Genomic DNA, 19450 nt, shown 5'->3' on the forward strand with positions numbered 1-19450 from the left:
CTTCTAATACCTTCTCCTCCCTCTCTGCTGCTCCGTCTCTCCCTCTGAACTCCCCTCCTCTTCTTCTCTTGTGGGCACCCACGTGACGTCCATCGACACGTCATCATCGTCACCTTCACCACCACTGACATTTGAGATCTCGGAGTGGGCAGCAACAGCGGGACCTCTCTCCTTGGGCTGATCTGGGCACTGTCGTCAGACCGCTGGGTGGCGGACGTTGCTACCTCCTCTTCCTCATCAGATGTCAAGAATAGTGTTAATCGTGAATATTCTAATCGTGAATTTTTATTGCGAATATTGGCACTTCAAGAATTTGCAAATATCTTAAATATAGTGCTATATCTTCATAATCGCGAATATTCTAGATTTCTTTTCATCAGTACCCATGATCCCTTTACTGCTTCCTGCTTGTGGGCTAATGAGAAGGCTGCAATATATTTGACTTTAGGAGTAGTGTTGATAGCAAATTTTTATCGTGAATTTTCCAATTGCCGATTTTCGCAATTAAGAAAATAATGACTGGAGATCACGAATTCTCAAATTCGCGAATATATGATGAATATTCGCCTAAATATTCACGAAATATTGCAAATTCGAATATTGCCCCTGACGTTCATCACTGGTCAAGAATGGCTGCGCATCGGTAAGGTGTGGGAATGGATGGGAAAATAATTCCTTTGACTCGAGTGAAGGGGCTATGGTGGTGGTATCTTTGGGGGTGCACACAGCAGAGACTGAGGAGGGTGCAAATACAAAGGATGAGGAGGGTGCAGAAGCGGAAGGCTAAATGAGCCACTCAACCAACTCTGGTGCGTCCTTTGACGTAATCGCACGCGCCTTCTCCAATTTCCCACTTAGGCTCCGGCCTGGTGCACCTGCCCAACCCCTACAACCCCTGCGGAACTGCCTGCCTTTTCCTCTGTCTGCCATTTTCAAAATATCTCAGGCCTCAATCAGTATTTTGTGGAAGTAGGTAGATCAAACTACTTAATCAGTATTTTGTGGAAGCAGGTATCTCGCAGGCCACAATCAATATTTGGTGAAAACAGATATATCAATCCCCTTAATCAGTATTTTGTGGAAGCAGGTATATTGCAGGCCTCAATCAGTATTTTGTAGAAGCAGGTATATCAAACCCCTTAATTAGTATTTTGTGGAAGCAGGTATATCAAACCCCTTAATCAGTATTTTGTGGAAGAAGGTATATCGCAGGCCTCAATCAGTATTTTGCAGAAATAGGTATATCAAACCCCTTAATCAGTATTTTGTGGAAGCAGGTATCTCGCAGGCCACAATCAATATTTAGTGAAAACAGGTATATCAATCCCCTTAATCAGTATTTTGTGGAAGCAGGTATATTGCAGGCCTCAATCAGTATTTTGTAGAAGCAGGTGTATCAAACCCCTTAATCAGTATTTTGTGGAAGCAGGTATATCGCAGACCTCAATCAATATTTGGTGGAAACAGGTATATCAAACCCCTTAATCAGTTTTTTTGGAAGCAGGTATATCGCAGCTCTCAATCATTTTTTTGGAGGGCTACAGGTATATCACACCCATTGCAAATAGTTGTTCCAATAGAGCTTGTCCCTCTATATAGCTGCAGTATCACAGCAGAACCGTACACAACTGCTGCACAATACAAATGCACTATGATATACTTTTTATGTTAGAAAGTATATTATAAGTATATCACACCCCTCAGTATATCACACCTATCGATAGCACACCTATACCAGTCCTTAAAAGGACTTTTATGGCCCTATTAGTTAGCGTTTGGTGTCCCTAACAGCCTGTCCCTGCTCCACAAAGCAACCTCTCTCTACACTGGCAAAACACAGAATGTAAAATGGCTGCCAGATCAGGTACTGTTATAGGGTGGGGGTGTGTCCATGTGCTGAAACATCTCAATTGGCTGTCCTGTCCCATCTGATGGATGTGTCATGAGTCAAAGTTCAGTACAATGCAAAATAATATGGCGCTGGAGGACATCGCCATATGTTCGCATGTTCGGCGAATCGCGAATGCGCAAAGTTTGCCGCAAAATGATCGTCGGGCGAACCGCAAGGCCATCTCTAATAAAGAACCGTGCAGTAGCCCAAGCTTATACTATAGCGTGAAAGAGCGCACTGCTTTCACACCGTTGTCAGCTGAGTCCGCTTAGATTTCTACAGATCTTGTTCTGGTACATGCTGAAACAAGCAGTGGCCCCATGACCAAGTAGATAGGGTGTCAGCAGTAATTTTGTGTTGACATCACTGTTAATTTTGCCCTTCTTCTCATCCATCATTAGAACAACCCAAAAAACGGATTCTGTCTTTTGAGCATCTGCCAGCATTTGCTCAGTAATCCATCAGAATTGCTAAGGGCAAAACAAAACAGGAGTGGATTCTAAACAGAGATGACACGTGATCGGAAATTTTTCATGTCTTCTGTGTTTTGTACCCACTCCTGCTTTTGGCTTGCAAATCTTGAGCATATCCTGATATATATAAAATATGGACCGTGTGATACAGGCCTTATGAATTCTCCAAAGACAGGAACTGTTGTGTTTCTTATTTTTACACCCTTCTGACAGATCAGAAGAATGGCAAAATAAATAGTGATGTCAACAATACCAAACAGGGATAATAGTGGCCCCGTCATAAAGTGGGGAGAGTGGCAACTGCATGAGTTGTTGGTGAGGGTGGAGAGCACATGAGGAGTCGACACATTGGCCCAGTCACAGTGTGACGAGAGTGGCGAATGCATGAGTAGTCAACACAGTGACCCAGTCACAGAGTGGTGAGGGTGGCAAAAGCATGAGGAGTCACAGTGGCACAGTAACAGAGTGTTGAGGGTGGCAAATGCATGAGGAGTCAACACAGTGGCCCAGTCAGAGTGGTGAGGATGGCAAACACATGAAGAGTCAACATAGTGGTCAGTCACTGAGTGGTGAGGGTGGCAACTGCATGAGGAGTCGATACAGTAGCCTAGTCACAGAGTGACGAGGGTGGAAACCACTTGAGGAGTCAACACAGTAGCCCAATCACAGGTTGGGGGGCAACAGCAGTGGCAGTAACAGTACAAGATTGGGGGTGGCAGTAGAAGAACATGGCAGCAGAGGCAGCAGGTGTGTGGCTGGCAGGCAGGTGGCAGCATCAGAATAGTGGTTGAAGCACGTGGCCAGAACAAACGTGTCTTTTTTTTTACAAAGTTTGGGTGTGGCACCCAGAATGATCTAGTCTGATGCTTCAGGCACTGGTGTGTGGAAATTTTGGCTGATCCACACCTGATTAATCTTTAAAAAGGTCATTCTCTCCACATTTTGGGTGGAAAGGTGAGTTCTTCTTGGGGTAACTATGCCCCCAGCCACACTAAACACCCGCTCTGACGCCACACTACTGGCCGGGCAGAAAAGCTTGTCCAGGGCAAACTCGGCCAGTCGCGGCCATAGATTAAGTTTAGCTGCCCAGTTGTCCAGGGGATCTTGGATGTGGGGTGGCAGGGTGCAGTCCAAGTATGCCACCACCTGCTGGTTCAGGTTCTGCTCCATGTATTGTTGCTGCTGGTGTGTGGTTTCTTCAGTAGGCTGGTGAAGAAAAGTGCTCATTAGAGACTCCAGACTTAAGTTGCTGCTAATGGAGCTGGTGCTGCTCCTGACCCACCCCCCACCCCGCTCCAGCAGCCATGGCAGTGGAACATGAGTGCAGAGGGCCCCCCCGCTCAGACTTTCATGAGGATCAACGATGGCGCACATAGGCAGTGGCCAACTGACTATATAGGATTTCTCAACAGTAGTTGCGTTTATCCTCCCTTTCAGCGGGTGGAAAAAAGGCCCCCATTTTGGAGCAGTCTAACATGGTGGAGAGCCAGTAGTCATCCCTCTGCCGAATGGTGATAATACAGCTGTCACTACATAAGCAACTCAGCATGCATCTGGCCATTTGTGCAAGGGACTTGGAGGCACTTCCTGCCTCCATCTCCTCTGCATACTGCCACGGTGTGTCATGCTTGGTCTTCCTCATCGCCCTTTATCTCCTCCTGCTCCTCCTATTTCACTTGTGCAGAAAAAGCACCAATTTCTGTATACATTGCTTGTGTGTTAATGTCCTCCTCCTCCTCCAGTTCAGCCCCACAAGGCTCAGGTGGCCGTGAGAAGTAGTCGCTATGTCTCCTGTCCACTGGCCAGACAGATTTATCAGCATCTGATCCAGGACATGAAGGAGTGGAATGACATTGCTTATCCCGTACTTCTGGCAACTAACAAATAAAGTGGCCTCCTCAAAGGGCCTGAGCAAATGGCAGGTAACATGCATGAGCGGCCACTGGCTAACATTAAAGTTATACATGGGAGTGCTCCTGTCCGCCTGCATCATCAAGAAATTGTTTACGGGCTTCCTCTGCTCATATAGTCGGTCCAACATGTGGAGGGTGGAGTTCCAATAGTTGGAAACGTCGCATATCAGTTGGTGTTGATGATTTCCTCTTGAAGGACGTGGAGAAGTTCCTCCCCACTGTGACTCCATTTGTCCAGGCAAACCAGGTGCAGAACAGTTTGACACCGCTGTGCTCTGCACAGGTGGTATGCTGGAGAAGGACTCCGAATTGTGTGAGAGTGGAGGCTGAGGACAAGGTAGAAGGTGGAGGATGAGAAGGCAGAGGAGGTCAGTGACGCAGGACCCACAGCTTGAGAACATGGAGGCGGCAGTGCTGTCACATGGCCAAGTTGCTGGTGTGGCTGGACAGGAACCACATTTACCCAGTGGGCTGTAAAGAACATATATTGTGCTTGACCTTAGTTATAGCCCCACACATCTGCGCTGCTGCGAACTTTAGCAGACACCGACAGGCTGAAACACTGGCCCACCTTCTGTGCAACATAAGTGTGCAGGGCTGGTACTGAATTTTTGGAGAAGAAATGACGGCTTGGGACTCTCCAGCTTGGATCAGCACAAACCATCAGTTCTCTGAAAGGTACACCACATGGAAAGGAAGAGACTGTAGTGCCAGAGTACGTTCAGCTTCTGTGCCGTTGGATGAGTGCATGCATACTGTTGTCTTTTTGTAATTGCTTCTGTGATCGATTGTTGACAAAATGAGTGACAAGAAGTAGGAGGAGCAGAAGCATTAGGACCAGTAGATGATGGGAAAGAAACACAGCTCCCTTCTGCTAAGTTAGTGGAGCCTTGAATGCCGGAGAATGGGTGCAGGCAACTGGCTGATGCAACAATTGCTGCGTCAGGCTGTGCCTGTCACGGCCTCGGTGCTGTAAGCTGTGACACCTTTGCCGTACATGCCTAGTGCTAGGGGCAACACATGGTTGTCTGCATGCATGTTCTTTGCTCCCCTTCTCCTAGTCCCTCCTCTGTCTGATACTGGAAGGGTTAACTCCCTGGCTGGGTGTGGTAACTTGGGTTTTATTATCTGTGGCTCCCTGGCTGGAGTCAGTTGTACTCCAGCCATCGTTGGTGCTGGAGCCCACAAGCCTGTATGCAGCGCTGCCTGTGGCTGCCATGCACCTTGCGGCATGGCGGTCCTGGCGGAGTCTGGTGTGCTGGATACCTGTGTGAGTTGCTGGTACGGCGTCCTGTTTGGTGTTAGGGCTCCGGTACATATGCACGGGTTCCAGTTATGGTGGCTGCGACAGGTAAGTGTGTTTCTGTGTACTTACCTGCCGATTTAGTTACTGCATACATTCTCCTACTTTTCCTTGGAACTAGGCCATTTGAAACTCCTTTTCTTCCGTGTCTTGGAAGAACAGGTCGTCTCTCCCCTGCTCCTATTAAAGGTATTATCAGGGTGACTCAGGGCCAAAGGTATCCTGGGTATGAGCCGTCCTACCATTAATGTCCGCTCATACGGTGAGGAGTTAGGGCGAGGATTAGGGACGCTTTAGGAGGTGACATGTTCCCTGATCCCGGCTTCCTGGCCTAGCTGCTTCCCTTTTATACCTGACATTGTACAGTGGGGAGTTTCCCCCACTCCCCATCATGACAGTACCACAACACAACAACACAAGCTCCTACGCAACTCTGATCATTGCTACTTGCCCGCCTACCGGAGGAAGCAGTGGATCTTTCCTCCAGATCTTGGCTGGGCAGTAGCGGACTGTCCTCAATAAAGTTGTCCTCGCTGAAAAGTGGAGCCAAGCCGACGGCATACAATACTTCTTGAGCTGAAGGAACAGAAAATGACAGAGGCAGGTTGAGGACAGGTGGGGGCACACAGTTGTTCCCGGGCCATGACAAGTAAGCGTGGTGTCAGAGGAACCCACTGACTCCTGGCTGGGGGTGTCTGATGTCACTTGTGACGAGGAGAAGACCGAATCAACCACCCAAGGGCAGCTGGGTTGCTGGTCAAAACATGACCGCTGGATGACACTGATGACACTGATAGCTCTGACCTGTTGCTGCAACTGCTACTACCATTCCCACCCCCCTTCTTCTGCTGCTACTCCTGCCAGCTTCAGAAACATTTTGACCTCTCTGTCTGACATACTGTAAATTAAAAGAAACTGCAAGGGTAAAAGAGCAATAGTATCAAGCTGCAATTTTTCACCAACTGCACAACTATGGATTAACGGATATATTTACGTGTAATATAATTTAAGCACCCTAAAATCTGTAGTAACAGGCTGCAATTTCACCCCAGAATCAAGGATGAATTGATGTACTTATATATAAACTAAATATAACCCAAAACTGGTTGTATCAGACTGCAATTTCACCCCAGAAGCAAGAATGAATGGATGTACTTTTCCTGTCCCCTTTATTGACAAGGTGCACCTTTGGAATCGTTATATTGGCGAGGTGCTCATAATTCGGCAGGGCATGATCGTAGAGTTGGATTTCTTCATGGTGAATCTGAACAAAAATGATCTTAATATCCACCTTACATATATAAGTCGGGCCGAAGTAATATGGATTTTTTGGACGTACTTATACAAGTGGACCAGGATGGGTATATCTACACTGATCTCTACCGTAAACCAACCTCTGTCAATAGTCCCCTACATGCAGAGTCATCTCATCCGAGGAAACTGATTGAGGGTATCCCTACGGGTCAATACCTGCGCCTTAGGCGAATATGTTCCAATGATGATCACTTTGAAAAACGAGCACAAGAATTGACCAAGAGATTCAGGGAGAGAGGCTATAATGAATCGTTATTTAGGAAGGGCTATTTTAGAGCCAAACGATCCAGAAGGGATTAACTTCTACAACAACGGTCGAAAGCGACACGGAACTCCCAGAATAGTATGGTACGTTTCATCACCACATATAATTCGGGTCATAATGCTGTATTAGAATCACTGAAGAAACATTGGGGCATCCTGTACATGGACCCCACTTTGAAACAACATCTATACTCCAAATCTTCCCTTACCTTTCGACGAGACAACAATATCCGGGATGCTCTGGTCCACAGTCATTATCAGGGTGCCAGTTCCCCTCAGACTGTTTGGCTACAAGGGCCCCAAGTGGGGTTTCCGCCCATGTGGGAACTGTGTCGCGTGTGCCAACATCTTAACTACAACCTTTTTTACAGATTCCACTGGTCATAAGACTTATCAAATTACCCACACGATTACATGCAACACCATTGGGGTAGTCTATGCTGCAAGCTGTCCGTGTGGTCTCCAATACGTGGGTCTCACTTCACGCGAACTGAAGCGCCGGACCAGGGAACACGTCCTGGGGATACAGTCTGCTCTGAATGAAGAGGATGACGCCTGCCTTAAGACGATTCCACGTCATTTCAAGGTTCACCATGCATGTGACGGCTACCTTTTGAAGGTAAGAGGGATAGATAGGGTCTTTGTAGGCAGTAGGGGCGGCAATTGGAAACGTCTTTTAGCCCAACGTGAAGCCAAATGGATCTTTGAGCTCAACACTGTCACTCCCTATTGTCTGAACGAGGGTCTTAGTTTTGCCCCCTTTTTATAAGTGTTTCACCATTATTTCTTAACATCTTTTACACCATTGAGGGATTTCTATTCTTATTCATATTGTGTTCTTTTTGTATGTCGATATGTGTGTGTATTGATGCTCATGTATGTGTGTATGTCCAGCCAGATATACAGGGAGTGCAGAATTATTAGGCAAATGAGTATTTTGACCACATCATCCTCTTTATGCATGTTGTCTTACTCCAAGATGTATTGGCTCGAAAGCCTACTACCAATTAAGCATATTAGGTGATGTGCATCTCTGTAATGAGAAGGGGTGTGGTCTAATGACATCAACACCCTATATTAGGTGTGCATAATTATTAGGCAACTTCCTTTCCTTTGGCAAAATGGGTCAAAAGAAGGACTTGACAGGCTCAGAAAAGTCAAAAATAGTGAGATATCTTGCAGAGGGATGCAGCACTCTTAAAATTGCAAAGCTTCTGAAGCGTGATCATCGAACAATCAAGCGTTTCATTCAAAATAGTCAACAGGGTCGCAAGAAGCGTGTGGATAAAAAAAAAGGCGCAAAATAACTGCCCATGAACTGAGAAAAGTCAAGCGTGCAGCTGCCAAGATGCCACTTGCCACCAGTTTGGCCATATTTCAGACCTGCAACATCACTGGAGTGCCCAAAAGCACAAGGTGTGCAATACTCAGAGACATGGCCAAGGTAAGAAAGGCTGAAAGACGACCACCACTGAACAAGACACACAAGCTGAAACGTCAAGACTGGGCCAAGAAATATCTCAAGACTGATTTTTCTAAGGTTTTATGGACTGATGAAATGAGAGTGAGTCTTGATGGGCCAGATGGATGGGCCCGTGGCTGGATTGGTAAAGGGCAGAGAGCTCCAGTCCGTCTCAGACGCCAGCAAGGTGGAGGTGGAGTACTGGTTTGGGCTGGTATCATCAAAGATGAGCTTGTGGGGCCTTTTCGGGTTGAGGATGGAGTCAAGCTCAACTCCCAGTCCTACTGCCAGTTTCTGGAAGACACCTTCTTCAAGCAATGGTACAGGAAGTAGTCTGCATCCTTCAAGAAAAACATGATTTTCATGCAGGACCATGCTCCATCACACGCGTCCAAGTACTCCACAGCGTGGCTGGCAAGAAAGGGTATAAAAGAAGAAAATCTAATGACATGGCCTCCTTGTTCACCTGATCTGAACCCCATTGAGAACCTGTGGTCCATCATCAAATGTGAGATTTACAAGGAGGAAAAACAGTACACCTCTCTGAACAGTGTCTGGGAGGCTGTGGTTGCTGCTGCACGCAATGTTGATGGTGAACAGATCAAAACACTGACAGAATCCATGGATGGCAGGCTTTTGAGTGTCCTTGCAAAGAAAGGTGGCTATATTGGTCACTGATTTGTTTTTGTTTTGTTTTTGAATGTCAGAAATGTATATTTGTGAATGTTGAGATGTTATATTGGTTTCACTGGTAAAAATAAATAATTGAAATGGGTATATATTTGTTTTTTGTTAAGTTGCCTAATAATTATGCACAGTAATAGTCACCTGCACACACAGATATCCCCCTAAAATAGCTAAAACTAAAAACAAAGTAAAAACTACTTCCAAAAATATTCAGCTTTGATATTAATGAGTTTTTTGGGTTCATTGAGAACATGGTTGTTGTTCAATAATAAAATTAATCCTCAAAAATACAACTTGCCTAATAATTCTGCACTCCCTGTATATACATACATGCTTTTAGGTTTACCATTCTGGAGGTATGAACGTTTGGCAGGTTGTTACCTGTTTTCATTTATACACCCGTTTTTATCTTTGTGGTTTTAATTTTAATTATGTTTCTTGTCAGTTATTAGGTGTGGCTGCTTTTTCATGCGATCGATTTTTGACCTGGAGATGTTTTTTCCGGATGAATTTTCATACAGAGACAAGTTTCAAGCAATTTTTAACATTATATATTGTAAGGGATCGCCTTTTATTCGGGGGTCATTCTCACAATGATCTTCATAACCACTGGGTTTCAGGTCCAAACAGTGCAATTTATTTTACACTCTTCATACACAACATGGCATAAAACAAAAGCCTGCCCGTCTGGGCTCTACCTAAACATAATAAACATTGTATCCCTAACTCAGCTATACGATAGCGTTCACACATGGAACCAGGTGCGGCTTACCCCAGACATACAGTCCACCAGCCCTCAGGCTGTAACAAATGCAGTACCTTTGGAGGGGGTTGTGGTCTCCTGACTCTGACCTTTCAATGCTTGTTCCAGGGTGTCGCTGAGTCCCTCAAAGTCCAGGCTATTGCATAGCCTCATGGCCCCTCAGCCTTGCCCAGCTGAGACCACACTGACAGAGCCTCACCAGGCCTCTGTCTGCACACTCTCCAGAGTGAGACACACCCAGGATCCAGTAGCAGGATTAAATAGGATCCCTGGACATGAGCATGTCTCAAGTCCCGGACTGGAACCTGGGGAAACAACACCTCAATGTTCACATTGCCACAATATATATACATTTTTACCTGTATTGTCATCTCACTACTTGTATTTTATTGTATTTTATTGTATTCATGCGTCATATTACTCATTTTCACATGTCACTTTCATCTGGTATTGATGAATTTTTATTTTGCATTGCTTTCATACAGGGAGTGCAGAATTATTAGGCAAGTTGTATTTTTGAGGATTAATTTTATTATTGAACAACAACCATGTTCTCAATGAACCCAAAAAACTCATTAATATCAAAGCTGAATATTTTTGGAAGTAGTTTTTAGTTTGTTTTTAGTTTTAGCTATTTTAGGGGGATATCTGTGTGTGCAGGTGACTATTACTGTGCATAATTATTAGGCAACTTAACAAAAAACAAATATATACCCATTTCAATTATTTATTTTTACCAGTAAAACCAATATAACATCTCAACATTCACAAATATACATTTCTGACATTCAAAAACAAAACAAAAAAAAAAATCAGTGACCAATATAGCCACCTTTCTTTGCAACGACACTCAAAAGCCTGCCATCCATGGATTCTGTCAGTGTTTTGATCTGTTCACCATCAACATTGCGTGCAGCAGCAACCACAGCCTCCCAGACACTGTTCAGAGAGATGTACTGTTTTGCCTCCTTGTAAATCTCACATTTGATGATGGACCACAGGTTCTCAATGGGGTTCAGATCAGGTGAACAAGGAGGCCATGTCATTAGATTTTCTTCTTTTATACCCTTTCTTGCCAGCCACGCTGTGGAGTACTTGGACGCGTGTGATGGAGCATTGTCCTGCACGAAAATCATGTTTTTCTTGAAGGATGCAGACTTCTTCCTGTACCACTGCTTGAAGAAGGTGTCTTCCAGAAACTGGCAGTAGGACTGGGAGTTGAGCTTGACTCCATCCTCAACCCGAAAAGGCCCCACAAGCTCATCTTTGATGATACCAGCCCAAACCAGTACTCCACCTCCACCTTGCTGGCGTCTGAGTCGGACTGGAGCTCTCTGCCCTTTACCAATCCAGCCACGGGCCCATCCATCTGGCCCATCAAGACTCACTCTCATTTCATCAGTCCATAAAACCTTAGAAAAATCAGTCTTGAGATATTTCTTGGCCCAGTCTTGACGTTTCAGCTTGTGTGTCTTGTTCAGTGGTGGTCGTCTTTCAGCCTTTCTTACCTTGGCCATGTCTCTGAGTATTGCACACCTTGTGCTTTTGGGCACTCCAGTGATGTTGCAGCTCTGAAATATGGCCAAACTGGTGGCAAGTGGCATCTTGGCAGCTGCACGCTTGACTTTTCTCAGTTCATGGGCAGTTATTTTGCGCCTTGGTTTTTCCACACGCTTCTTGCGACCCTGTTGACTATTTTGAATGAAACGCTTGATTGTTCGATGATCACGCTTCAGAAGCTTTGCAATTTTAAGAGTGCTGCATCCCTCTGCAAGATATCTCACTATTTTTGACTTTTCTGAGCCTGTCAAGTCCTTCTTTTGACCCATTTTGCCAAAGGAAAGGAAGTTGCCTAATAATTATGCACACCTAATATAGGGTGTTGATGTCATTAGACCACACCCCTTCTCATTACAGAGATGCACATCACCTAATATGCTTAATTGGTAGTAGGCTTTCGAGCCTATACAGCTTGGAGTAAGACAACATGCATAAAGAGGATGATGTGGTCAAAATACTCATTTGCCTAATAATTCTGCACTCCCTGTAATTGCACACTTTGCTCTTTCTTGGATGTGTGTGTACTGTCCCACTAGGTAAATGTGGGCCCTACACAAGGGTTAATATGATCATTATAATTGATATGATGTGTTATGTGTATTTTCCCTGTGTTATCTGGGTATCAGGCCTGTTAGGGTGTAGTTCCTCCTCCTAGGCACTAGAGGGAGCTAGAGAACCCCTAATATATATAGTTAGGCCCAGACAGGAAGGAGTAGTGCAGTCCAGGAGGCTAGTAAGTGCAGTCTAGCCTGCCTGAAGTTCCTGAGCCCCTGTTAGCTCAGAAGATTCACCCCAAGAGAAGAGTTTGCCTCCTGGGAGAAACCTGCAGTTCCCTAACCAGAGCAGAGCCAGTGTTCCAGCTAGTCAAGTAAGCTGAAGGGCAGAAGGATCATTAAACTAAAGCAAGGGATATATACCTGAGGAGGATTGCTACCAAGGATAAAGCCAGCATTAGGGCATACGGGCCTTGGGATACAGACAGCCAGGATATCTGAGGAATAGTGCAGCCTGGTTTGTGAGTGATGATTTTACCCTCTGAGTATCTTGCAAAGAACATTACATGCTATTTATGTAAAACCCGCTATTGATTACTGCTGCAAAGTGGAACTGAATTCGAAGTGTATAAAGTTGAACTGTTCCAGTAAAGAAAAGTTTGGTTCACCCCAACAACGTGTTCCTCACTTATTGCTACTACCAATCGGTGTGCCACCGTTACAGGCACTGGCGTCACGAACCTTAAAGGGACCTTGCCCTAGGCACATTAAACATCTGCAACATCCAGGGCACCTCACCCACCATCAGGCCTGGTCCCCATATACAGAGAGTGCCCCAGAGGACTTCTGTGCCAGCCTCTCCATCACTGCTGTACGCTGCCCAGGGTCATCCTACAAACTGTGAGTAACCCATAGCAACCCTCGTTTGCCTAAGTAACCGTGACCTCACATCGCTATACCCTGCAGGCCTGCGTACTGCATATTTTGGCATCACGAACAGGATTTACGGATTATTCCTACGCCATTGTGGAAGTTAAAAACTGTGTGCCGGGGCGTGGTTTGCCAGCCGAGAGAGATGGCCGCTTGAGCTGTGAGCTCCCGAGCCCTACTAAGCGACTGCATAGCTACAGCAAGTTGACACTTGTCATAACCGCCTAAAACTTCTACAGGGATACCCCTCCTTACACCCAAGATGGTTAGAGGGACGAGATCCGTTAAGAAGCAAGGGAAATTGGACTTCTTCGTGGAGAGGATAAAAGACCAAGATGGCGCGGGCTCGCCTGCTTCCACGCGCTCCTCGAGATCAGCAGAGCAAGACTCTCCAACAACCACTCCATTACAACGGAGAAGCCTGCAAGCCTCTCAATCCTCCTCTACACACTCCTCTCCTTCGGCCAAGTCTCCCTTAATCCAGCCTGAGACACGCTTACCAGACCGGCGTAGTCCCCCCGGCTCCCGGGACCGCACTGACGACTCTCCCTGTCAGAGCCCGCAGAAGCAGAAACCGCGGCTCCAAGAAGACACGCCAGGACCAGCGGGGGTGAGTGACCGGGGCGCTCCGTCCCTAGCAGATTTCCCCACCACGGATGATCTAGCTACTGGCAGCATGATAAAGGAGATGTTAGTAGCATTTAGCCGCTCTATGCATACAGAGATTGCGGCCTTGCTGTCTCCCCTGCACGCCTCCATTACTGAGGCAAACAAGCGGATCACTCATGTAGAGTCCAAAATGGGTGACTTCGCTGCATCGCATAATCACCTTGTAGATGCCCATGAAGAGCTTACATCTGAAGTCGAGAGACTTAAAAATAAAGTGGTGGACTTAGAAGACAGGTCCCGCCGCAACAACATCAAGCTTAGGGGTATACCGGAGGATATACCACCAAAAGAGCTGGAGGCCTACATTCTCGATCCTATGAGGTCGCTTCTGACAAACATGAGCGATAAAGATCTTACTCTAGACAGAGCGCACAGAGTGGCCCGGCCGAAACATCTTCCTGACTCTGTTCCTAGAGACGTTCTAGCTAGGGTTCATTTCTTCCATGTAAAAGAACTGCTTATGAATGCAGCCAGAAAGAAAGGCCCATTGCCGGCTCCGCATGAAGGGATTAAAATCTTCGCCGATTTATCCGCCCCAACCCTTCAACAGAGAAGAGCCTTGGCCCCCTTTACTGCTGCCTTACGTGACCACAACATACCTTATCGCTGGGGCTTCCCCACTAAGGTTCTGATCCAACATCAAGGTACTCTGCATGCAGTACTCTCCCTGGACTCAGGAAGAAAACTACTAGAAGGGTGGAACATTTCCATTAAAGATCCTCCTGACCTACAATCAAAAGGCCCAGAACCCATTGCATTGGATTGGCAGACGGTCCCGGCCAGGCGTAGGCCACATCGCTGACTGTTGATCGGTTAACTTGTTGGAATGTTACTTGATTATGTTTAGGGCTTAGGCGGTCAGATAGGCAGAAACTGCCTCACAAGCCCACACAATGGTGCCTGATGGCTATCAGGTGTCGTTCCATAGTTATAGTTTTATCCTTCTTTTATGTTTATTCCCTATGCCTATTTTTTGTTGTTGCTTTACATTTCCTCTACAACTGCTAATAGATAACTTACCGAGGGGTCGAGAAATAGGAATCATATATATGGGAGCCCTAGACCACTTTTACATTTACATGTTCACCATATGTAGGATTTACCTTGCAGATCTGCCATTCCCTCCTGCAACATGGTTCTAAAAATCGCCGCTTTAAATGTAAAAGGCTTGAATAGCCCTTTTAAAAGATCCATGTTGTGGAAGGAAATTCGCGAGCTGAAATGTGATATTTTCTGCGCCACAGAAACCCATCTGCTCCAATCTGATGGACACAGAATTCATCATCCTAGATTCCCCCATATCTACCAGTCACACTTCTGTAAAAAACAAAGAGGAGTTCTAGTGGCCATAAGCCATTCAGTGGCTTTCGCTTTAAAGTCCTCAGTCCTAGATCCTAATGGCAGATACATAATTTTAATATGCTCTATTAACAATGTTGATTACACGTTGGTTTTTCTTTATGCTCCTAACAGACATCAATGTTCCTTTCTTCGTCGCCTAGCTGCAAAAGTACGTGGGCTGAGATCTGGCCATGTGATCTGGAGTGGTGACTTTAATTCCATATTAGACCCAAGAGCAGATACCACAACTCCCTCCAGAGAGGCCCCTGGAGCTATAAACTCTCTCTTCCTGCAGGAGGACTTGTATGACATCTGGAGAATACAACATGGATCTGAAAGAGACTACTCTTTCTTCTCATCGGCATGCCGATCCTATTCTAGAATTGACATGTTCTTAACCAGAAGGTCAGTGATCGCAAACACGATCTCGTCGTCCATCCATACGATCACATGGTCAGATCACGCCCCGATCACCCTATTCCTGAAAGAATCCCATCTTACCAAACCTTATTCTCCCTGGAGAAACAACACGTATGTAATAGACCATCCTGAACTGTCCCAGGAGCTTAAATCTGAATTAACAGAGTTCTTCCACATAAATGACGGATCAGTTAGCACTCCACTCTATGGTGTGCCCACAAGGCGTTCATCAGAGGCGTCTTCATTAAAATAGGTAGCAGACTCCAGAGGGAACGTAAAGAGAAAATAAACAAGTTACTAAATGAGATAAAGAGAGTTGAGACCATTAACAAGTCTTCAGTTTCTTCTGTACATTTCGACGATCTCAAATCACTTAGATCCCAGCTTTCCGCCTGTCTCCTTCATAGGTATGAATTTCGCTTAAAAAGGACACAGGCCACCTTTTATTCTCAGGATAATAAAGCGGGTCGCTTGCTGGCTAACCGCTTAAAACAAAGAGCAGCTAAAGCTAAGATCCCCTATCTTCTAGACCCTTCATCAGGGAAGAAAATAGTATCCCCAATGGGAATAGCCGATGTTTTTGGAGACTTTTATGCCTCCCTTTATAATCTATCCCCCCAAAAACGAGTCTCACTACCAAAACCAGATCTCATTGAAACCTTTTTAGATAGGTTAGGCCTCACACAACTGACTGCTGCCCAATTACAAACTCTCAACGCCCCCATGACCATTGAAGAACTCAAAGCCATTGTTAAAAAACTTCCCCCACACAAAGCCCCAGGCCCAGACGGCCTATCTAACTCTTATTATAAAACCTTTCTTGATCAGCTCTCCAAATACATGCTACTCTCCTTTCAATCTGCCAGAGAATTAGGATCCTTCCCCAAAGAGATGCTTGAAGCATTAATAGTGACTATACCCAAACCCAACAAACCAACTGACGATCCAAAAAACTTCCGCCCCATATCACTCCTTAACACGGATATAAAGATATTTGCCAGAATCCTGTCATCTAGATTGGCCCCCCTCATTCCTTTATTAGTGCACTCTGACCAGGTTGGTTTTGTCAAAGGCCGCCAAATACAAGAAAACTCTAGAAGAGTACTGAATCTACTCTCCCATATCCAAAAAAGAAAACCCTGGCACTTTTTGTTACACTTGACGCTGAAAAAGCGTTTGACCGCATTTGCTGGTCCTTTTCCTTCGCGGTTTTGTCTAAAATGGGGATAGTGGGCCCTATCCTTGCTTCTATCCAGGCCCTGTATAAAGACCCGTCTGCTAGAGTCTGGGTAAATGGGTCTCTATCTAAGCCATTTTCCATTTCCAATGGAACCAGACAGGGATGTCCCTTCTCCCCCCTAATGTTCATCTTATCCATTGAACCCCTTGCCCAGGCTCTAAGATTAGAGAAGAAGGTATCAGGCGTACAGATAGCCGATCGCAATCATAAACTGAGCTTGTACGCTGATGATGTAATACTCACGCTTACGGACCCTGCATCCTCTCTATCCTCAGCCCTAGACATTATTACTCTTTTCGGCCAACTATCTTACTATAAGTTAAACTCATCCAAATCCCAAGCCCTACCCATTAACTTGACCCCCCCAAACAGTTCAACTCCTCCAAGAAAAATTCACTTTAGACTGGCAACCTGACCAAATTCAGTACCTGGGTATTAACCTTACCTCCTCAACACATAGACTTTTTCTAACCAACTACCCCTCCTTGCTATCTAGTATAAAAAAAGACCTTGAACAATATGATAAGTTTGAAGTATCTTGGTTAGGCAGACTGGCCACTTTCCAAATGTTTGCACTGCCTAAACTTCTCTATTTATTTAGGGTTCTTCCCATCAAACTCCCTATATCATACTTCTCGCAGTGTAACAAGATATTAAACGCCTTCCTGTGGCATGGCAAAAAGCCTTGAATTGCATCCAAAATCCTACAAACCAGGAAACAAATGGGAGGTATTAGTCTACCAAATATCCACGATTACTATTTAGCGTCACAAATAGGCCCTCTGGAGAGCTGGTGGAGGTTGGATTTCTCAAAACAATGGATGATATTGATTCCACAGAGGTTATAGGGGGTAACCTTAGAGTTTTATTAATAGCCTCCTTATCGAGGACTTTTATTAGACCAAAACTGTCCTTCCTCGCCTCTAATGCCCTAGACTGTTGGATAAAATATCATACCCTCACTGGCAATGACACTCTCTCCAGTATAGATTCAACCCCATTAGTTGTTCTTGACCATCTCATCCCTGATTTAGGTGTGGGATCGTGGAGCAAATATGGCCTGACAGAAATCCCCCAACTTTATCAAATTGATGGTCTGACCTCCTTTGAATGTCTATATAGCACATTTAAGGTTCCCAATATAGAATTTTACAAATATCTTAGAATTAGACACTTCCTAGTTGAAAACCCCACTTTACCAACCATCAATAGACAGATACTAGAGATATGGTCACTACCAAACCAAACTTCTAGAACCCTACGCCCTTTATATTCTCAGCTCAGTAATAAAGATAACTTCAATAAATCCGCACCGTTGTTATCTTGGGAAAAAGATCTAAAGTCTGAATACTCTCCTTTACAATGGCGATCAGCTTTTAAATATGTCTCAAAGAACATAACCTGTGTAACACAATATGAGTCATTTGTGAAGACCGTCTTAAGGTGGTATTTCACCCCTGAAAGGCTACATACTATTTATCCGTCAGTCTCCCCTTTATGCTGGAGGAACTGTGGTAATAAAGGCACGCTGTTTCATATTCTATGGGACTGTCCAATGGTTAAGCCTTTTTGGGTTGAAGTTTTTTCCCTAATTTCCCAGCTCTCAGACTCAAAGTCAACTCTGAGCTCTCCCTCCCCCTCTCTAGCATTATTGATGATTGATATCATGGATATACCTAGTTCATTCAGAGGTATAGTATGTCATATCCTCCTCTCAGCCAAGTTGGCTATCACTTCAAAATGGAAATCTCTTTACCCGCCCACTATTCTCGAAGTTACCCAAAGGGTTAACAAAACCTGTCTCTATGAACAAATTATGGCCTCTGCATCTAATAATACAATCTGTAACACAAAGAAATATGAAAAAACGTGGGGTCTGTGGAAGTCCTCTAGATACATGCTCCCCCCCTGATCTCCCTCACTAAAACAAGAAGATAACTCTTCACTCATATACTTCCCTCCCTCCCCCTTTATTGGTACACTCTGAGGAATTGTTGATTTTATGTTTTATTGTTGATTTTATATATTATTTCTGTATCATTTGTAAACTTATTTTATCACTTATGCAGACCTATGCCTTCATTCCCTCTGTATGGGATTTATTGTGCATCTATGACTGTGCTCACCTGCGAGTGTAGAACAGTTCTAGCTGTATTCTATATATTTTATTAATATACTTCAATAAAAATATTTTGACTTTAAAACTGTGTGCCATTATTCGCCCATAAAGTGACTAAGCCCTACTTGTTTATTGAAAAAATTGCTGGGCCAAAGAACTGTAATAATCGCGGTGTGAAGTTTTTATTGCATGGACTGCCGTTTATTTAAGTCACCGCTTGCTGTCAGTGAATAGACAGCGATGTGCTCAAAGATGGCCGCTTAACCTGACTGGATTATTTGTGCGCCTCGTTGCGTCCGTGTGGCGCGAAAAAAAAAGACAAAGAGAAGGTACCGCCCAGCCTGCAAGAAACAAACGATGCCCTGTCTGTAAAGAGGATACCGCCTATCTTGAATCCCGGAGCTCCAAGAGGCCGCGCCTACCTTCGGACGCCGCGCGAGATTTGGAGCGAGCACCGCGGGAGTAAGTACAAACTTTCATATTCACCGGCCCCTTCATATATCCGTGACGGGAAGGTCCCGATCCTTGCCAGGAGACTGGGGAGGGTTCCCCACTAGCAATAAGAGACTTGACCTGGGGGAAAAATACATCCACCTTAGCTCCGGTC

Source organism: Bufo bufo, chromosome 2 (assembly GCF_905171765.1).
Source record: "Bufo bufo chromosome 2, aBufBuf1.1, whole genome shotgun sequence".
Classification (NCBI taxonomy): Eukaryota; Metazoa; Chordata; class Amphibia; order Anura; family Bufonidae; genus Bufo; species Bufo bufo.